At 42.0% G+C, this 21,893-nt stretch overlaps 1 protein-coding gene across 1 annotated transcript in view; it reads right to left on the reverse strand.

Annotated features, from left to right (window-relative positions):
* The window catches only part of LOC111176411 (actin related protein 3B), a 289,879-nt gene that overhangs the window by 13,268 nt on the left and 254,718 nt on the right, over window positions 1–21,893 (reverse strand). The window contains exon 16 of the transcript XR_016394224.1: window positions 1–21,893. This exon is cut by the window's left edge and continues 13,268 nt beyond it; it is cut by the window's right edge and continues 24,753 nt beyond it. The gene's annotated coding sequence lies outside the window, so the exon portion shown is untranslated.

Below are 21,893 nucleotides of genomic sequence, written 5' to 3' on the forward strand. Positions count from 1 at the left end.
ATGTACACCTGAAACTAACACAACATTGAAAATCAGGTATACTCCAATATAAAATAAAAATTAAATTAAAAAAGAAAGAAAGAAAAAAAAAAGATGCAGAGAAGAATATAGATCTCTTGATATCCAGCTCATTACAGCCCCACTTCAGAACTTTCTTCCATCTTCTTACATGCTATGTTTTGGACAATTTAAAGTCAATCAAGATCCTGAAAATTATTACCATTAGGATAAAGCCCTATGTAATACCCTCCCCTAGTCAAATGAGGCCTCGCTCCCCAGATTAAAATGTATTTGCTTCCAAATACAAAAGTATAATAACTAAACAAACTAAATAAATACATTTTTTAAAGTGACCTTGCACTCTGTTTCCTTTGTTAATCTGTCTTATCTCAGTCCTGCAATGGTTTTTATGCTGGGTGATCTTTACTGAGTAAATGATTATACTCTCTCCAATCAATGAAGAAATGGCGCATGCACAGAGCTTGCTCTATGTGCCAGCCATTGAGGTATGTACCAGGGCTGGGGCCCCCCAGCAGCTGCTGGCATTGTGGGCTTTCCCATTAGGCTGCAACAACCTGGAAAGATAAGATTTAAGTCACTTTTTAAAAGCAGGAATCCACAAATACGTGTGGAGTGCCAGCAAATCTACTAAGACAGAAATGGCTGACGGAACTGCTGACGCCAAAGGGGAGTGTGGACCGAGATGTGTCCCACCTCTGTGCAGGTAAGTGCTAGCCTTGCCCCACCTTAAAGAAAAGTGTCCTTCTGAGAGAGGAGCACGCTACATACAAAGTGCCCACCAACCAACAGAGCCACCAGCTTGGATGCTGGCATGTCAGGTCCATCGAGACCCCACTCCCTCCCTTCCACCCTCTGGGGACTCTGGTTAGGTGTCTGCCTGCAAGCCCTGGGAAAGTTACCAGAAGTAACCTCAGCACATCACTGAGTGTTCATCGTGATACCAGGTTCAGGCTATCAGTTAGGTGCCCACGGGACGCGGTCTGTACACTCAGGAAGGATAATCGAAGTGAGGGGAGTCAACTGAAGCATCCACTAGTGAATAACTAGAACAGTCCCGTGATGAAAACTCACTGGGCCAAAGGTCACACAGTACCGAGACCACGGCACAAGACGTAAGACAGATTATTATTATGCTAACATAAGACAGAGTCACTGAGGACTTAAAGTGCAGGGTCCCTTGATTTTTGTTTATATTTGAGAGCGAATTAATTTTAGGCTGGAGGGTGAGTTGATCTGAGCAGGTACCAGCTGCCTAGGATTGGGGTTGAAAGAACCCAGGAAGCACGTGAGGCTCGCCAAGAGCGACCTTTGTTGTTCCTCGGTCTGGAGAGAGGGGAAGGCGCAGCTAACCAGGATTTGGGGAGCTGCAGCTGCAGCTGGAGAAGGGGACCCCCTCTTGAGGCAGGAGACAGGCCCCAGGCTAAGCAGCTCCAACTGGTTTCCTGCTGCCCTTTGACAGCACAAGCGAGATGACTGGCCAGAGACAACCCAGAAAACTGCCCCCATATAAGTAACCTAAGCCGCCCCTATGGCGTGCAACTCACTCTGAGTACATCCACGTGCTCTTTCACACGTGCTTTGCTGCTAACAAACAATTTATCTGCTTCACAATCTCTGTCTCTTTGCTGAATTCTTTCTTCAAAGACCGAGGTCCTTCTCCCAGGCATTCCACTGCCAGAACCATTCCCACCCCCAGGAGGAGCTGTGGTCTTTGGTAGAGAGACAAAGGCACTGCTGAGAGGCAGCCTGGCAGAGGCAGGGAGAGATGGAGAGACAGAGGGAGCCCAACCTTTCCTGATCCTGGTGCCCCATTGTCCACACCTAACTGGGATCCCGGAGGTCAGGGAGCCTTGTTGCTGCAACCTGTAAAGGTCAACTTCCTGGGACCCAAAGCATCGAGGGAGAGGGTCCAGGGCAAGAGAAACTACATTTCCCAGGCATTTATTATAAAACAAGAGCAAGCCTAGACTTCAGCCTGCCGGGAGCAGTTTCCTGGTGGAGAAGACGATGCTCACCCTCAGGGAGCCAGCCGAGGTAAATGGTGTGCACCTTGACCAGACACACCCAGGATGTAACCTGCTAGGAGTTAGGGCTGAGCTCAGGAAGGTTAAGTTCTGAATTGATACGATGGAGTCATAATGCCGACCTGGGAGCACGTCTGTGATGATTAGTTTGGATAAATACAAAGCATTCAGTGATGTACATAGTAGGACATAGGAGATGCTCAGTAAATAGTAGCTGGCACTCTACTGCTCTTTTCCTAAGACAATGCAAGGAAAAGCACTGTCTTGGGAATACTGGATTCCCTTCTCTTGCTTTATGACAAGGATTTGTGGCTGATGACAGAGTTTCGATAGACCGTTGAATCACTGCCTGTGAACACAGATTCAGAGCACTTACACAGGACTAGTGTAGTTGGGTCCGATTTCTGAGAGCCCCAAGTATCTTGATTTTTCCATCACTTCAGAATGGAGATCCCGCGTGCATGGATTCAGGATGCTAATGGGAAAACTCAGAATCTCCAAAGAGGGACAACCAGAGGAACATCATTTTCCTAGATTATACGCCTCCATTCCCCGTAGAGCAGAGATTCTCAACAGGATGGGGAGGGGGGTGATTTTGACCCCAGGGGACATTTGGCAATGCCTGTAAACATTTTTGTTGTCAAACTCTGGAAGAGGAGGGAGGGCTACCAGCATCTAATGAATGGATGTCAGGGATGCTGCCAACCATCTTCCAGCACACAGGACAGCCTCCACAAAAAAGAGCTGTCCAGCCAAAAATGCCAATAGTTCTGAGACTGACAGAAGTGCAATGAGAGGTGGCATGAAGGCTGTGTATTTGGTTCGTGAAGGGGGTGGACAGTACGGGCAGCATAAAGGATGGGAATCTTTGCTAAAGAAGAGGAAAGAATCCCCTTGTCTGGGGAAAGCGGCGGGGGGGTGGGTGGTGGTGGGATGAGTTGGGAGATTGGGATGGACACGTATACACTGATGTGTATAAAATGGATGACGAATAAGAACCTGCTGTATAAAAAAATAAATTAAAAAAAAAAAAGAATCCCCTTGTCTGAGTCAAGGCGTGGGGCAGCTAAGTAGCGAATAGAAGAACCTGGAAGTGGTGAAAACTACTCTGGACTGATCCCCTCCCCCCTGCTGCTTTCTCCATGTTCCTCAAAACTTCCAAGAAACCTCCCGCAAAGGGAGAGAGTATCGAAGTGAGAAAACTTGCTTTTCATTTCATTCTCTTTACCCATAGTTATCCCTACAGCTTGCGAGAATGTTGCAATATTCTCCTCCCGAAAGTAACTAAATATTAGTACTATGAAAAGAAAAACTGTCCAAACACGATTCTGATCTCCAAGGAGATACAAAATGCCCACATAAATTACTGTGGGTTGCATAGAAATATTTACCAAGGATCTCCTATATTCATTTGGTTACTCATTACAAAAACAGGTTCAAACTAGCTTAAATTGTAAAGAGAACTTTATTTGTTCTTCAGTGGGTAAGTCTATAGGCAGGCCTCGGTCCAGTGGTTCAATGATGTCCTCAAACCTCTCTCTACTCTACCTTCATTTTAACACTGGTTCTCCTCGTGGTCACGTGATGGCTGCTACTAGTTTCCAGGGATATAAGCTGGGTATAACCCTGAACTCACATACCAGAAAAGGCTCTGAGGTTTACCATGAAGGGCCTTAGGTTGCCTGCCCATCCCTGAACCAATCACTATGACAACCAGAATGAGATGAACAGATTGTTGCTGAAGAATGATCAATCCTACAAAAATTCAGGGTTGATAATGAAGGACTGAGTGGCTTCTCAAACTATTTGGGATATTATTCCATATTATTATTTCCAGAAAGGAAAAGAATGGCTGCTGGGCAGCAAAAAGCAGATGCATGCTATTCGTGCCAGGTCTAACTAATCAGTTATATATGGCATCCTTATAATGTCCCCAGCATGGTGCTCTGTGCAGGGGAATACAGACTTGTATAAGACACGGCCAACAGCCACAAAAAGTCAGATTGTCTAAGTGGTAAGGCTAACGCACATAGAACGGTGAGAATTATACAAGAAAGAAGAAAAGAAGACGTTCGCTAAGTGCCAACTTGCACAGCACAGACTGCAAATGGTAGAAATTCAGAGAAGGACACTCTGACTTCCAAGAGAAGAGACTGAAGTTGGCCTCAGAGGATGTGTAGGATTTGTATCAAAGGCAGAAGGAAATGGTTGCACGCTAAGCAAGAATAAGAAGTGAATGACATTGGAGACTCGCCTGCCTGGAGCAGAAACAAACCCTCCACCTCCAAACTGATTTCCTCTACTAAGGACCTGGCTTCCACCATCCACAGTGACAGTGCCTCCTTATTTATTTTGACAAGCTCATTTAATGTGAGCAGAAAGACTATCTCATAGAAATGAGAGAGATTTGGGTAGTCAATTCTTTTTATCAGTTTTCCCTTCTAGGAGTAGCGTTGTACCTATCAATTTTCCTCTTCTAAACCATTACTCAATCAGCCAGAAAGGGAACCAGTGCTTTTGCTGTGCAGACTGGTGACAAACGAGGACATTAATTTCCCTGAGCAGGCACCTTGGTTTGCCATTTGCCTAACCAGCAGCAGAAAAACACAGTGTCATAGATAATGTCTTTAAGATTACAACGGCCTTTTATGGAAGATAACTAAGCGTGATTGGAAATGTTAACACTGCAGATTTAAAGAAGGCGGTTCAGTCATGAAAGACTGCTTCTACATGAACCCATATACTAACTGCAGGCATGGAACTCACAGATCCTTTCTAATGATTCTGCTAAGTGTGAAGGACAACCAAAAATATGTCTTCTAAGAATCTTCCATACTGCCCTTCTGCCCCTCAAGAACATGCAGTGGCTCCCTGGTCCCTGTTGGAATGCAGGCAGAAGCTTTTAAATGAGATTCAAGGTCATTGGGAATTGCCCTCAGCCACATGGAGCTGCCTTACCCGAGGTTATGACCTGTCAGGGACTTGTTGATTCCGGAATCCAAAGGCTGAGCCCTCTTGCCTCAAACTGGGAGAAACCTGAAGATGTAGCCCAGCTCCCAGCAGGACTGTCTGAGGCCTCATTTGCAACTGCATTGCAGCTCCTTTTCCCTCTGCCCAATCTGCATACCTTAGCTCCCTATCAGTGGTTCCCCCTGTTGTTTAAGTCTTCTATATCCTTAGCTCCCTATCAGTGGTCCCCCCTGTGGTTTAGTTTAAGTCTTCTATATCCTTAGCTCCCTATCAGTGGTCCCCCCTGTTATTTAAAGTCTTCTATATCCTTACTGGTTTGTCAGCTTGATCTGTCCTGTACTGAAAGTGATGTGTTAACATCTCCTACCTGTTTCTATTAATATTTCTATGTCCTTGCTTCTCCTGTAATTGTTGCTTCATAACAGTGGTTGTTGTGTTAACTGGTGTATATATATATTCATTACCGTTACATCTCCATTACATATTATGTTTGCAGCATTTTAAAATGTTCTTGTTTGTCACATTTAATGCTTTTAGGTGTCAATTCTACTTTGACATTAGGATTGCAACCTCATTTCTCTTATTGTTTCCATTTTCCTTGTGTTCTCTTGCTGGAGCTTTTCTAGTCATCTCTTGTTTAGATGAAGCTCATCCTCTCTTGAATTCCTTGAGAACGGGGCATGGCACACATCTCCCCAAGTTTTTGAGTGTCTGAAACCATTGTCTACAGTCTTGATGATTCACAGACAGTTTGATTAAAAATGAAGGTCCTAGACTTCCCTGGTGACACAGTGGTTAAGAATACGCCTGCCAATGCAGGGGACATGGGTTTGAGCCCTGGTCCCAGAAGATCCCACATGCCATGGAGCAACTAAGCCCGTGTGCCACAACTACTGAGCCTGTGCTCTACAGCCAGCGAGCCACAACTACTGAGCCCACATGCCACAACTACTGAAGCCCGTGCACCTAGAGCCCATGCTCCACAACAAAGAGAAGCCACCGCAATGAGAAGCCCATGCACCGCAATGAAGAGTAGCCCCCGCTCGCCACATCTAGAGAAAGCCTGTGTGCAGCAAAGAAGACCCAATGCAGCCAAAACTAAATAAATACATTTATTTTTTAAAAATAATAAAGGTCTTTTCTCATACTTTCTTTCACTGAGTTTTTTGAAATTCTGCTCCATTGCTGCTTTGTTTTCTTAGTTGTCTTGAGAATTCTAATTATAGATTAATTCTTTTGCTCTTGCAAGTTATTTTAATCCTTTTTACCTGAAAACCTTGAAATATTTTTCTTTATCTTTTAAGTCTAATAGATTTACTGGGTTATATCATAAATCTAATCATTCCCTCTCTGTTTTCTGAGGAAATCAGTGGACACTTTCAATTATAAATTCAGGTCTTTTTCATGTCTGTAAAGTTTTCTGGGATTACAATTTACATATTAGTTCTGTTCCATTGTTTGTTTTCTACATCTGTGACTTCAATTATGTGTATGTTGTTTCTCCTTTGTTGATCTTCCCAACCAACCTTCTTCTCTTTGATCCTTTTTACTTCTTCCTTTATCTTATTTTCGTGTTGTTTTCTTGCATTTCTTCAGTGACTCTTATTACTTTCTTCATTTCTGTTTTTCTGTCCATTTTTGTTTTTAATTTTTGATTTCTGATTAAAAGTGGTTCTTCATGTTATAGGTGTTTGAAAATATTTAATTCATTTGGAGCATATCTTACAGTTTTGCTTCATGGTTGTCTCTAGGGAAGGAGTTTCATCAACTGAAATGTGTTAATTCTCATTTTTTATATTTTTGTGGTAACTTTGTATAGAATATGTGTGGGATACTTTGTATTCACACAATACTTTGTATGAATAGTGTGGAGCTTTATTCAGTTCCACAGTATTCATTTTGTATATTTGTGGTAGTTTACAGGATTTCTAATCTAGTGGCATGATGTCCTCTTCTGTCTGTATAGTCTGGTTTCTTTAATGCGTGAGTTTCTAATGGATGCATGGGGTAGTTCTTCACCCTCTAGGTTTTATATTACTTTTGGTCTTGCAGGACTTTAATTTTTCCTTTCATTCCTTTTATTTTTACCAGCCAACCCCGAAAAGTGCCTATCCCTTATTTTTTGTCTTTTTCTTACCAGAAACTATGCTTCTTGAAGACTGCCACTTCAAATCACATATATTTTAAGTCTCCTCCCTATAATCAGTGCTATGGTCTACTAGTAAATGTTTTCAGTATTTTCACAATTAGGTTAACTATCATTCTGGTTGTGGTTTTAGAATAATTTTAGACCTGCTGCTCATTCGCTTATTCTCTCTTCTGTGCAATGTTTCTGTTTTGTTTTATTTTGTTTTTTAAATCAGACTGCCTTTGCCTGTAACAAAGGTTTGCCAAAGAGTCTGAGAGATTTTATTTACCGAGATTTTATTTTTACTTAAAAACAACGTAAATTTTGCACAATCATTGTCTTCTAGTTGTGCCAGTGTCCTGGACTTTGTGTAATTTTATAGGCTCTTGTTTTGTATTGTGGTGAGATGTGGATTTAGGAAGCTGTCATTGACCCCAACTACCTGGAAGAAACAACAAGTATTTTTTTTTTTAAACATCTTTATTGGGGTATAATTGCTTTACAATGGTGTGTTAGTTTCTGCTTTATAACAAAGTGAATCAGTTATACATATACATATGTTCCCATATGTCTTCCCTCTTGCGTCTCCCTCCCTCCCACTCTCCCTATCCCACCCCTCCAGGCTGTCACAAAGCACCGAGCTAATATCCCTGTGCCTTGCGGCTGCTTCCCCCTAGCTATCTACCTTACTACGTTTGTTAGTGTGTATATGTCCCTGACTCTCTCTCGCCCTGTCAAAGCTCACCCTTCCCCCTCCCCATATCCTCAAGTCCGTTCTCCAGTAGGTCTGCATCTTTATTCCTGTCTTACCCCTAGGTTCTTCATGACATTTTTTTTTCCTTAAATTCCATATATATGTGTTAGCATACGGTATTTGTCTTTTTCTTTCTGACTTACTTCACTCTGTATGACAGACTCTAGGTCTATCCATCTCATTACAAATAGCTCAATTTCATTTCTTTTTAAGGCTGAGTAATATTCCATTGTATATATGTGCCACATCTTCTTTATCCATTCATCCGATGATGGGCGCTTAGGTTGTTTCCATCTCTGGGCTATTGTAAATAGAGCTGCAATGAACATTTTGGTACATGACTCTTTTTGAATTTTGGTTTTCTCAGGGTATATGCCCAGTAGTGGGATTGCTGGGTCATATGGTAATTCTATTTGTAGTTTTTTAAGGAACCTCCATACTGTTCTCCATAGTGGCTGAACCAATTCACATTCCCACCAGCAGTGCAAGAGTGTTCCCTTTTCTCCACACCCTCTCCAGCATTTATTGTTTCTAGATTTTTTGATGATGGCCATTCTGACTGGTATGAGATGATATCTCATTGTAGTTTTGATTTGCATTTCTCTAATGATTCATGATGTTTAGCATTCTTTCATGTGTTTACAACAAGTATTTTTTGAGAGCCACCTGTCATCTTGACTTAAGCTCTGAATTTGCAACTTATTAATTACAAGGCAGTGAATATATGGAATCTAGAAAAATGGTAAAGATGAACCTATTTACAAGGCAGGAATAGAAAGGCAGATGTAGAGAACAGATGTGTGGACACAGTGGGGGAAGGAGAGGGTGGGATGAATTGGGACATTAGGTTTGACGTAAATACACTACCACGTGTAAAACAGATGGCTAGTGGGAACCTGCTGTATAGCACAGAGAGCTCGGCCCAGTGCTCTGTGATGGCCTATTTGGGTGGGATGGGGGGAGGGAAGTCCAGGAGGGAGGGGATGTGTATATGCGTATGGCTGATTCACTTTGCTGTGCAGCAGAAACTAACCTCCAATAATAAATAAATACATAAATACATAAATAAATGTAAATTCTTACACAGAAAAAATTTTTTTTAATTTTTAAAAAGGTATTAAATAGCAAAATTCCAAAAGCAGCCTAATCAAAAACTTTGTAGGGATTTAGATAAGAGAATCATTGTTGTGAGACAAGGTACAGCATAGTGGTTAAGAGGACAGGCTCTGAAGTCAGACAGAAGTGAGTTTGAATTCTATCCCTGCTACTTACCAGCTGTGCAGATGCAAGCAAGGATTCTTAGGCTCGTTTTACAGATCAGAAAGCTGAGGCCTAGAGAGTTAATCACATACCCACCTTCATAGAATACTAACGGCTAAGTAAAATAATGCATAAAAGGGGCTCTAGTTAGAGTTTATGGTGCATAGCAAATGTTTGTGAAGTGTTAACCATTATTATTAACAAAATAACTGAAGAAATTAGGAAAGTCTTTACAGATGGTAAGTACTTAATTTGTATGTTAAAATTTAAGTGGTAGTGCTGGAGAGAGATTCCTGGGAGAATTATAACATGAGCAAAGATGCAGGAAGGACCCTTGAGCTTGAAATACTGGCAAAAGAAAGGGACGTAGAATTTCAGAAAAATGAAACAACCTTTCCTCCCCATCTGAAGATTTACATGGAAAAGCAGTAGTAGGTAAGATTAGATTGATTTGAGGGCGTGATTATGGAGGCAATTGAATGAGTTTGAGGACTTGGGGCTTTACTTAATCCAATGTTTCTGGAGAAGCTGATCCAAATACTATTAATAATGTTCTCTGATAAAAAACATGTTCTGAGTATACATACATTTGGGAAAATTGCACTGAACTAAACTAAACTCATTTCTTTATGTCAGAAACATGCTCTGAGCTTTAATATATTGGTTTGCCTTATGAATCTTCAAAATGAGGATACAGTATTGAGCAATATTTCTCACGTTTGAGTATATTGTGACCCTTTTAATAAAAATAAAATTAAATGCTCAGATCCCAGTTTGAGTAGGGCAGAAAGAGAACTCGTCAGCCTGAAATCTGGGCCTGCTGAGGGATGCTATGAGGGCACTGACCATTGCTCTTCACGCAGGAGAGAATGGAGAGACTAAGAAGACATGAAACCTCATTATAGGGCAGAACTGTTTGACCTAGCTCATCCTCTTTCCGTGTTTGGGGCATTATCTATTGCTCCATACCTGCACGGTGAGCTCTGGAGATACAGGAAACCGTTAACTTGTCTGCTGTCTATAATTGTCGTTGATTGTTGGTCCATGCAGGTTTGTATTTGATGGTCATGTCCACACACTTTCAGCAGCTTCTTGCTGTTACCATTCCATGCTTTTGTGTCGTACCTCTCTTCCAGGAGGCAGGACCAGCCCCTGCATTCTTGGGACCCTGCCAGGGGCGATGGATGCTGATCCCAGATGGAGTGCATTCTCTTATTCCTCCATTTTCTGTGATACCCACACCTGCCCCATCAACACACACACCTTACCAAGCCTCCAACATGCCTGAGCTTCTGCATTCCTGGGTGTGTGTTTTCCTTATGGGGAGTCTACCATGAAATACTCAATTTCCTCAAAGAAAAGCCAAGAGTATGAACATTGCGGCTTGTGTAATCTTTTAATGGCTGCTTTAGAAATGGTTTCAAACCAAGGCTGGGCAAAGCTCCCCCAGTTGTCTGTAGACTCTGCTATTTTCCAAGGCACAACTTTTCCACATCTGTATCTCTGTTAGCTGAGGGGCATGTATTCTTTTGCCTTAAGAGGTGGCTCTCAGAACCTGCAGAAATAGCTCACATTGTCGTCCCAAAAGCCTGCAATGTGTCAGTCCTGACTAAAACTTGTGGGATGGCCCTTGCCTGTCCTGGCCAGCAAAGCCTTAGTCGGAGCTACAGGAATCACTTTCTCTCTCTAGGAAGAAGTCTGAGTCTCTTACAAATTCCGAGTCTGATAGAAGGGACTTCAACATCACTACAAGCCATGAAATCTGTAGAGAATTTAATGTCATCAGCCAGCTTTGCCAAGGCTGTGCCACCCTTTCTTTTTTCTGTCATACACTCTGCATCTGCCCAGAGTCTGCAGAGCAATCTGAAGTCCTCTCCCAACTCAGTGTCATCAGAGATTACAGTAGGGATTTTGAGAAGATGAGTTATCTCTGTCTGTCTACACTCCAAGAGTATTTCTGGTATTGTGTTCAAAAGAACGAGCCTGCTTTAAAGACTGTAAACTATCAGTGCTATGCTTGACCACTACACACATATGTGTTGATACTGAACATGGACCAAGCACGGTTCTCAGCCATTTACATGTACCAATTTATTCCTTTATTGCTTGCAATCTGCAAACATTTGCAACTTAAATCATTACCAATATTGAAACTTTCCAACCCTGTCACAAGTGACTTCCGACACTGCGGGCAGGCAAAAGCCAATGACTTAGAGGCTGTGTGTGTGTCTGTCTGTGTGTGTGTCTGTCTGTGTGTGTGTCTGTATGTGTGTGTGTGTGTGTTTTATTGAGGTAAAAAAAAAGCACACAATATTAAATGTACCATCTTAACAACTGTTAAGTGTACAGTTCAATAGTGTTAAGTATATTCACATTGTTGTGTAACAGACGTCTGGAACATTTTCATCTTGCAACACTGAAACTCTACACCCATATCCAGAGAAAACCATAATTCAAAAAGATACATGCACCCCAATGTTCACTGCAGCACTATTCACAATAGCCAGGACATAGAAGCAACCTAAGTGTCCATCGACAGAGGAATAGATAAAGAAGATGTGGTACATGTATACAGTGGAATATTACTCAGCCATAAAAAAGAATGAAATAATGTCATTTGCAGCAACATGGATGGACCTAGAGATTGTCATACTGAGTGAAGTAAGTCAGACAGAGAAAGACAAATATCGTATGATATCGCTTATATGTGGAATCTTAAAAAATATGGTACAAATGAACTTATTTACAAAACAGAAATAGAGTCACACATGTAGAAAACAAACTTATGGTTACTAGGGGGTAAGGGAGGGAGGGATAAATTGGGAGTTTGGGATTGACGTACACACATTATTATATATAAAATAGATAACTAATAAGGACCTACTGTATAGGACAGGGAACTCTACTCAATACTCTGTAATGACCTATATGGGAAAAGAATCTTAAGAAGAGTGGTTATGTGCATGTGTATAACTGATTCACTTCACTGTATGCCTGAAACTAACACAACATTGTAAATCAACTACACTCCAATAACATTTTTAAAAAAGAAATAAATTAAATAAAAGTAAGAGATTTGCCTGGAAAAAATAAATAAAAATAAAATATAAGTGAGAGATTTGCCTGGGGAAAAAAAAAAAGAAACCATACCCACTAAACATTAATTTTCTCTCTTCCTTCCCCCCTCAGCCATTGGCAACCATTCTACTTTCTGTTTCCATGATTTTGACTACCTTAAATGCCTCAGACAAGTATTTGTCCTTTTGTGTCTGGCTTATTTCACTTATCACAATGTCCTCAGGGTTCTTCCATGTTGTAACAGGTATCAGAATTTCCTTCCTTTTTAAGGCTACATAGTACTCCTTTGTGCATATATACCACATTTTGTTTATTCATTCATCTGTCAATGTTCATTTGGGTTGCTTCCATCTCTTAATTATTGTGAAAATGCTGCAATAACATGGGTGTGCAAATCTCTCTTTGAGATCCTGATTTCAATTCTTTTGAATGAATACCCAGAAATGGGATTGCTGGGTCATATGGCAGTACTCTTTAGTTTATTTTTTTATGGGCTTCCATGTTGATTTCCATAGCAACCACACCATTCTAAATTCCCACCAACAGAGCACAGGCTCCAACTTCTCCGCATCCTCATCAACACTTGTTATTTCTGTACTTTTGATAGTGGCCATCCTGACAGGTGTGAGGTGATATCTCACTGTGGTTTAGATTTTCATTTCTCTAATGGTTAGTTGTGTGGAGTATCTTTTCATGTGCTTATTGGCCATCTGTATGTATTCTTTGGAGAAACATCTAATCCTTTGCCCATTTTTTTTTCTTTTTTTAAATTTTATTATTATTATTTTTTTGCAGTACGCGGGCCTCTCACTGCTGTGGCCTCTCCCGTTGCGGAGCACAGGCTCCGGACGCGCAGGCTCAGCGGCCATGGCTCACGGGCCCAGCCGCTCCACGGCACGTGGGATCTTCCCGGACCGGGGCACGAACCCATGTCCCCTGCATCAGCAGGCGGACTCTCAACCACTGCGCCACCAGGGAAGCCCCTTTGCCCATTTTTAAATCAAGTATTTGGGTTTTTTGTTGTTGAGTTATAGAAGTTCCTTATATATTCTTCAGGTTAACCCTTTATCAGATATATGAATTGCAATTACTTCCTCCCATCCCATAGGCCGGCTTTCACTCGTTTGTTGTTTGCCCTGACATGCTGAAGTTTTTCAGTTTGATGAGGCCCCATTTGTCTATTTTTTACTGTGCAGCCAGCCATGAGTTAGAGGTTTTTTTAAAAAAAAAAACAACCTGGAAATCGATTTGGGAAGCCAGTCCCCTTGTGATCAATTAGGAAGAGAAAAATGTCTCTTGATGAGAATCTTAGGATGTTTTATCAGTGGTGCAGAAGGCTGGCTCTACAGGCACCCAACCAGGTGAAGAACTACGAGTCCTGGGATGAGAGGCGTGGGGAGGGGAAAGACAGCCAGATGGACACGCAGGAGGGAGACTCCAGCTCAGACAGCTCACCTGCCTTGTCTGCTTTAAATGACACCCCTCCCCCCGAGTCACTACTGAGGACCAGGCCTCACTCAGGAGGCCACACAGTGAACCACCAGGCCAAAATTTAGGAGCAAGCGGTGGCATCCAGTTCTCAAGGCCCCAGGTTGACAAGATGGCAGGGCGCACCCCAGAATGTGCTCTTTCCTGGTAGTCTTTCTGCAGTTACTGAGCTGGAGGGGTGGCGAAGGAAGGCAAATCCTCAGGATTCAGCTTGTGGAGTGAGTATTCCGCCAACTTAGGGGATCTGCCCAGATACTGGGATTGTGATGGAATAGAAAGCAATAGAGGTGATGCGCCCTTCATGCAATCAGAGGAGAGGCATGGAAAACAACACAGGAAGTGACAGCCCAGCTGTGCTTTACTTTAAAACCTAGATCACCCTCATCGTGTTTTCCGTAACAGAAACACAGAAGGAACTGGGGTGACTTTTGGATCGTCTTATGATTTGCAAAGCTAGAAGAGGTGTTTTCCTGAATATTTAGGATGTGCCTATACTGGGATATCACTAGATGAGTGAAAGAGGAGGTGGCAGTCATAACAAAAATAGCAATAGTGATACCCTACTCATGTGATTGTTAAAATGGACAAGGAACTTTAATAAACAACTGATCCTAATGATGCCAGGACATAATTAGGACATTGTCCAATTCCACAGAGGCTGACAGCTCACGAAGGGTAAGTAATCACCCACAACGGGAAGTGGCAGAGCCTAAAATAAGCGTCATGGTCTTCCAGCCCTTGGAAGGTGCTCAATAATACATGTTCAAGTTGAATTTAACACAAGTTAAAGATCAGCCTTACCTATGAGATGTATCATTCATACTTTGCTGGGCATCGTGGAAAGAATGATAAACTAAGTGCAAATCAATAGGGCTGGACATTGGAACACCTTCCATCCAGTTGCACTGTCTGATCTAAAGGCTCCATGAAATAATTTAATAATACAGAGAACTAAATCGACTTAAATATACAGCTCACATAGAAATATTTAGACACTCGTCTATCCAATTTTTAAGTTGATTTCACAGTTCAACCCAGTTTTCACTCCAGGCTGACTCTGTGTGGGATGTATGGTTACAAGGTAGCTCGACTGATACTTGAGTTCATGTGTCTGAGTTTTGGTCACTTTGGAGCACACCCCTTGGAAGCGTCTACACACACCCCTCTGATGCTGCAACAGCACAGTCTGTTTTACAACTTCCCTGTTGGAACACCCATCAATCCACTTCAGTATCTTTTTTTTTTTTTTGCGGTACGCGGGCCTCTCACTGTTGTGGCCTCTCCCGTTGCAGAGCACAGGCTCTGGACCCGCAGGCCCACTGGCCACGGCTCACGGGCCAAGTCGCTCCGCGGCATGTGGGATCTTCCCAGACCGGGGCACGAACCCGTGTCCCCCGCATCGGCAGGCGGACTCTCAACCACTGAGCCACCAGGGAAGCCCCACTTCAGCATCTTTTGTGGTGCCAAATCCTTGGGCTTTGAGGGGAAATGGGATATTTAAAAGCACCCAAAAGTCACTCTGAGTTGTTTTAAGATAAACGAATACCATATCTGGCCAAAATTAATTAGTAAAACTGAGTTGGGTTTAATTGTTTTTTAAGAAAATATCTAGAGCTTTTCAAAAGACAAAGCCATTCTTTGCCATGTTTTTGGAAAGTTAGCTCCCCCATGCCCCACCAAGAGGACAGTTTGATAATTATCAAATTATATAGTTTGATAATTATCACTTACTTCAATGCGTGGAAAGTTAGCTCCCCCACGCCCCACCAAGAGGACAGTTTGATAATTATCAAATTATATAGTTTGATAATTATCACTTATTTCAATGCGTAATTCTGATAGGCTGTTGCTTTGCTTCCTTCTACGGCGGTTCAGCAAGACCAACCATTAGGCGTGACGCCCTCCACAGGTGCCCAAGCTCCACCCTCTCCACTTCTCGGGTTTAGGGCACTTTCCATCAAGAGGCCCTGACTTCCGGCTTCCACCGCAGGTTTCACTCCCCCGACAGCAAGAGAGAGCTCATGAATGCCTACATTTCCTCTTCCCTGCTTCTGTTTTTCATTTGAGTAGAAAAGGAAAAAAAAAATATATATATATATACTTATTTTTTTGAAGTAACTGACACCATGCTACTCATTTCCATAACCCCCTTCTGATTTTTAACCAGCACAGAATAGCCCAGCTCATCTAAGATGAACCAAACTGCCTGCTCTTCTGTAATTAAAGCTTAAAATGTACAAGGCATGCTTCCTCTTGCTCACCGAACTCTGCAATGTAAGTTTGTACCGTGCAACGTGTATGCAGCGTTGGTACCTGGTTCCTAATTCCACTTGAATTAGCAGGAAGCCTGCGGTTATAACCGGATGAGACTCTCTTTAATTTTTTTACAAACAAAGCTTTGAAACAAAGCTGTCAGGTAGATTCTCCACACCAAATAGAACAGCTGACCACATCTAACGTTTGTGGTTGTTCTCTCTAAGTCAAGAGGGAAGAATCTGTTGCTGAAAGAGGAATCGTTTCTCCCTTAACGTGCTTTGATTTATTTTCTGCTGTGCTTCAGGCGAAACTCTAAGTAGGAGATGCTCATCAAGGGGGAAGGGAGAGGAGCCAGGGGGTACCTTGCTTGCTGTCTCTTTGAGTGAAGAGTATCATTATTTTCCATTAAGTTTGACCCTCTTAGCTACAGTGTAGGAGACAGTTCGGCACGTTGGGAAATCATATACTCTTGCAAGCAACTAAGGCACCATTTACTCAGTTACTAATCCAAAGCAATAAAGTAGCCCGAGATAGTCTTCAAACTTCACTAGAGCGGCAGAACTCTACCAGAGCTGAGAATGTGCTTTGACACGTTGCACACTTCTTATGGCAGATATCTTCCACTCCCATCCTCTCCACGCAGTGGCTCGTATTTCTAGACGGAGAGAAACCGTCTCGACATCTAATGTCTACTAAACTCCCAGTACTTAATCCAGAGCCCCCATGAGTAGTAGATGCTCAAAAATCGGCGTGTTAAATGGATTGTGCAAGATGCCATCCTACGATGAGTTTCTTGATTTGATGCCAAAAGCGAAGGCAACAAAAGCAGAAAGAAACAAGTGGGATTACATCAAAATAAAATGTTTCTGCACAGCAAAGGAAACCAACAACAAAATGAAAAGGCAACTGACTGAATGGGAGAAAATAATCGTATATCTGAGAAGGGTTAATATCCAAAATATATAAAGAACTCCTACAACTCAACAGCAAAAAACCAAACAGCCCAATTTTTAAAAATAGGCAGAGAGTCTGAGTAGGCATTTTTCCAAAGACTGCAGATGACCAACAGGGAAATGCAAATCAGAGCCACAGTGAGGTATCACCTCACACCTGTTATAATGGCTATTTTTGAAAGGACAAGAAACAAGTGTTGGTGAGGATGTGCAGCAAAGGGAACCCTTGTGCACTGCTGGTGGGAATGTAAATTGGTGCAGCCGCTATGGAAAACAATATGGAGCTTCTTAAAAAAATTAAAAGTAGGACTACCGCATGAACCAGCAACCCTACTTCTGGGTATTTATCCAAAGAAAATAAAAACACTAATTCCAGAAGATATATGCACCCCCATGTTCATTGCAGCATTATTTACAATAGTCAAGATATGGTAACAACTTAAGTCCTGACTGATGGACGAGTGGATAAAAAATGTGATAGATACAGAAATAAATATTATATATACACATATAAAAAAAGATGACATCCTAGGTAAAGACAAGGGGAGCAGGTCGGAGGGAGAAGTGGGGATGATGGAGACAGAAAGCATAAAACTGAGCCTCTGCTCACAGGAGTTTGTAATGTGATTGGAGGGATAAGGTAACATACACGTGAAAATGAATTTATTTGTATCATATTTCCTCTGGAATCCTTCCCTTGGCCCTAATTCTTCATTTAAGAGTTAGAAAGAGACCCCTGAGCCTGGCTCCAACATAGCACAGCATTTGAGAGTATGAGACAGGCAGGTGATAGAGGCTGCAGAGACCGTGGTGAAGAGCGTTTATTTCATCCTAACAACAAGAACCCCCTGATACGTTTGAGAATGTAAATGATGCAACACGATCTGATTTATGTCTAAGAAGAATCACTGGGGTGGCCCGTGGAAGAGTGGTTGGGGGAGTGAAAGGAAGCAGGGAGGAAGGTACTGCATTACTCCAGGTGAGAGGGGAAGGCGGCTTGGTCTAGAGTAACAAGAATGGAGAATTCCAATGCAATAGTGATCTGTTCGGAGGCGGCACTCTGACCGGTGGTTAAACTAAGGGGAAAGAATAAAAGTTAAGGGTGTTGTGTAAATGTTGATTTACCTCCCCACCGGAACCCCAAACGGGTTCTCTCCAGTCCCTCCCATCTCAGAAAAATGGCACCTTATTGCAATCATGAACTTCACTTGCACATATCAATTTTTAAAAATAAATTTATTTATTTTTATTTTTGGCTGTGTTGGGTCTTCATTTCTGTGTGCAGGCTTTCTCTAGTTGCAGTGACTGAGGGCTACTCTTCGTTGCAGTGCGCGGGCTTCTCATTGCGGTCGCTTCTCTTGTTGCAGAGCGTGGGCTCTGGGTGCACAGGCTTCAGGAGCTGTGGCACGTGGGCTCAGTAGTTGTGGCTCGCGGGCTCAGTAGTTGTGGCTCGCGGGCTCTAGAGCACAGGCTCAGTAGTTGTGGCTCACGGACTTAGTTGCTACGTGGCATGTGGGATCTTCCCGGACCAGGGCTCGAACCCGTGTCCCCTGCATTGGCAGGCGGATTCTTAACCATTGTGCCACCAGGGAAGTCCCCACAGGTATCAATTCTGAGAAGTTTTTCACCAAGTGGGGAATTCAAGTAAGTGGTTGGATATATATGTCAGAACTCAGAGTAGTGTTCAGGCCTGGAATCACCAGCATTCAGGAGAATTTTAAGGCAACAGAACTGGATGAAACTATCTAGAGAATAAATACAGACAGAGAAGAAGTAAGACCTCAGGAAGACGCTGTAGGACACACCAGCGTTTATCATGCTGGCAACTGAGAAGGAGCCAGCAAAGGAGACTGAGGAGAAGAAGCCAGAGAAGTAGGAGAAATCCTACCAGAAGTCAAGGATGAAACCGATTTCAAGGAAGGAGCGACCAGCTGGATCAGACGCTGCTAAGCTGTCGTGAAAGATGAATAAAAATGTCATCAGTTTTGGAAAGACTGAGTTTGCTGGTAAATTTGACAAGACCAGGTTCTATGTGGTGATGGGGATAGAGACCACGTGGAAGTGTTGGTGATAAAATAGACCTCAGATGTTACCCACTTCAGCCATCTCTGAAGAAAGCTGCACCATAGAGAAGACAGGGCCTTTCTCCTGGGCACAGGGGTGACCGTCAATTCGCAGCCTTTGCCACTCTTCAGGTTGTGTCGAATTTATGCCCCAAAAGGCCAAAAGCAGGGCATGGAACTTCATCACAGGACAAATCTCAGCACACATTAGCCATGCGTATTCTATCAGGAGTTATTGATCTGGGGCCCACGGACCTGTGGGTTTAAGCAAGACTATATGCAAAATTATGTGCAAATACACGTTTCTAGTGAAAGGGGCCATAACTTTTATCAAATTCTCAATGGGCCCATGTCTTCTGCTCAAAAAAAAAAGATATTAAGAACTTTATTCTACAACAAAGAAATTGTGCAGTTCACCAGACCTCAAGAGACCTTCTCGGGGCTTCCCTGGTGGCGCAGTGGTTAAGAACCCACCTGCCAATGCAGGGGACACGGGTTTGAGCCCTGGTCCGGGAAGATCCCACATGCCACGGAGCAACTAAGTCCGTACGCCACAACTACTGAGCCCACGTGCCACAACTCCTGAAGCCCGTGCACCGACGCACCACAACAAAGAGTAACCCCCGCTCGCCACAACTAGAGAAAGCCCACGTGCAGCAACAAAGACCCAATGCAGCCAAAAATAAATTTTAAAAATAGATTAAAAAAAAAAAGATTCATCGCATGCAACATGGATCCATCAATTAGGTCTTCAGGTTGAGGGAGGTCCCAACTCCCTTCAGGACTAAGCCTCATTCTTCAATCCAGTTTTTCTTAACTTTTTAATGGAAGTATAACGCTTCAGAAAAATACACATTTTGAGACCGTTTTAATCAGAGAACCTTGTCACTTTAGCTAAAGTGGGTGTTTGCTCTCTGTATTCTGCCAGCTTTTTCTGTGTATGTGTGTTGGACCAGCTAAGATCCAAGAGGGGTCAGCAGCAGCGGGACACCCTGGAGCCCTCAGCGGGGCTGTGATTCGGTCCCTGCCCAGCACCTGGAAGGGAAGCCCTCCTATTGGTGGTGCATCTTCCCCTGCAGGGTGGGGTTTCCTCTGAGGAAATGGAGCAGTGACTTTTACAGTTCCTGAGATAGCTCACACCAGATTAATCTGGATATGTAATGAAAACTTAATAAGCAACAAAGAATCACCAGATATGAGATTAAAATGGTCACAGACAGAGGACCAATTTTGAAATATGTCCCCATCACCCAGAGATTTTACTGACATCTCCTAGGAAATTGTGAGATAAATATAAAAACCTAGAATCGATAAAGAAGATACACACACACACACACACACACACACAGTGGAATACTACTATTACTATGACTATTTCAAAATAGAATGAAATAATGTCATTTGCAGCAACATGGATGGACATAGAGATTATCATACTAAGTGAAGTAAGTCAGACAGAGGAAGACAAATACCATATGATATCACTTATATATGTGGAACCAAAAAAGTGATACAAATGAACTTATTTACAGAATGGAAACAGACTCACAGAGCTAGAAAACAAACCTATGGTTTCCAAAGGGAAAGGGGGTGAGGAGGGATAAATTAGGAGTTTGGGATTAACAGATACACACTACTGTATATAAAATAGATAATCAATAAGGACCTACTGTATAGCACAAGGAAATATAGTCAATATCCTGTAATAACCCATAACAGAAAAGAAGCTGAAAAAGAATATATATATATATACATATAACTGAATATACATATACATATCTCAATCATTTTCTGTACACCTGAAACTAACACAACTTTGTAAATCAACTATACTTCAATTAAAAAAATAAAACTACATAAAAACACACAAATATATATAAAAATCTATTATGCTGGAGGTGTGAAGGGTGCAACCTCACAACAGTGGGTTGCTGTAAGCAATTCCTCAGCTGCACATAGTGCCTTGTAATTTTAGGCAGAGCCAGGAAATTTTTAGTTAAGTGAATGCAATCATTACCTTTAATGCAAATTGAAGAAAGGACTTCTAAATTAATGTTAATAAAAGAAAAAAATTCCAAATCGTTCATAGGACATCTTTCCAGGGTGACTGGAGAGATGGGAAAGCATGCTGAAGCTCCTAAGAAGGTAGCTGTCGATTTTGTTTAATAGACTGCCTTCCTTGTAGATTTCTGTCTCTCCTTATGCTGCCTTGATTGGTGGAAATCCTTCTCTTTCTTTCCTTTAGTAATTTAGAAGTTTTACATCTTATTTCCATCGACTAGTGCTTTCCCTTCAAATTTTAAACAGAAGACTTAACAATATGGTCACTGGAATAACTTGAGACATATTCGTCATCTTAATAGTTTAAATTCCCCCATTAAAAGGCACCCTCTGACAGTTTAAATACAAGTTCATGCTGTTTACACGAAACACATCATAACCAAATGACACAGGAAACGTTACTAAATAAAGGAAGAGATGAGACACATGAGGAAAACGCCAAGAAAAACCAGGTGTAGCAATGCTAACATGAGATGTCAAAGCTGACCCTTCTTAAATAGGACAAAGGAGAAATTTTATATTGATTACAGAGATAATTCACTGAGAAAACACAATAGTCACGTACCCGGGGGCACAGAATAAAGCATCAAAATGCTTACAGTGAAAGATGTGTAAATTCAATGAGAAATTGGGAGAATTAGAAACACACTTCTCAGAAATGGATTAAATAATAAAAATGAGGTTTAAGAATTTGAATAACATGACTAGCAACCTTGATATAATATTTAATAACTATGTATAAAATTTTTACACCCGAAACCAGAGGACATACTTTTAGGGTGCTAATGGAACATTTAAAAAATTTCATTAGCTGATAAACATATGGTCTCCCTAAGA

The sequence above is a fragment of the Delphinapterus leucas genome, chromosome 9, assembly GCF_059928025.1.
Source record: "Delphinapterus leucas isolate spDelLeu-1000000601 "Yukka" chromosome 9, BTC_Dleu_Yukka2, whole genome shotgun sequence".
Classification (NCBI taxonomy): domain Eukaryota; kingdom Metazoa; phylum Chordata; class Mammalia; order Artiodactyla; family Monodontidae; genus Delphinapterus; species Delphinapterus leucas.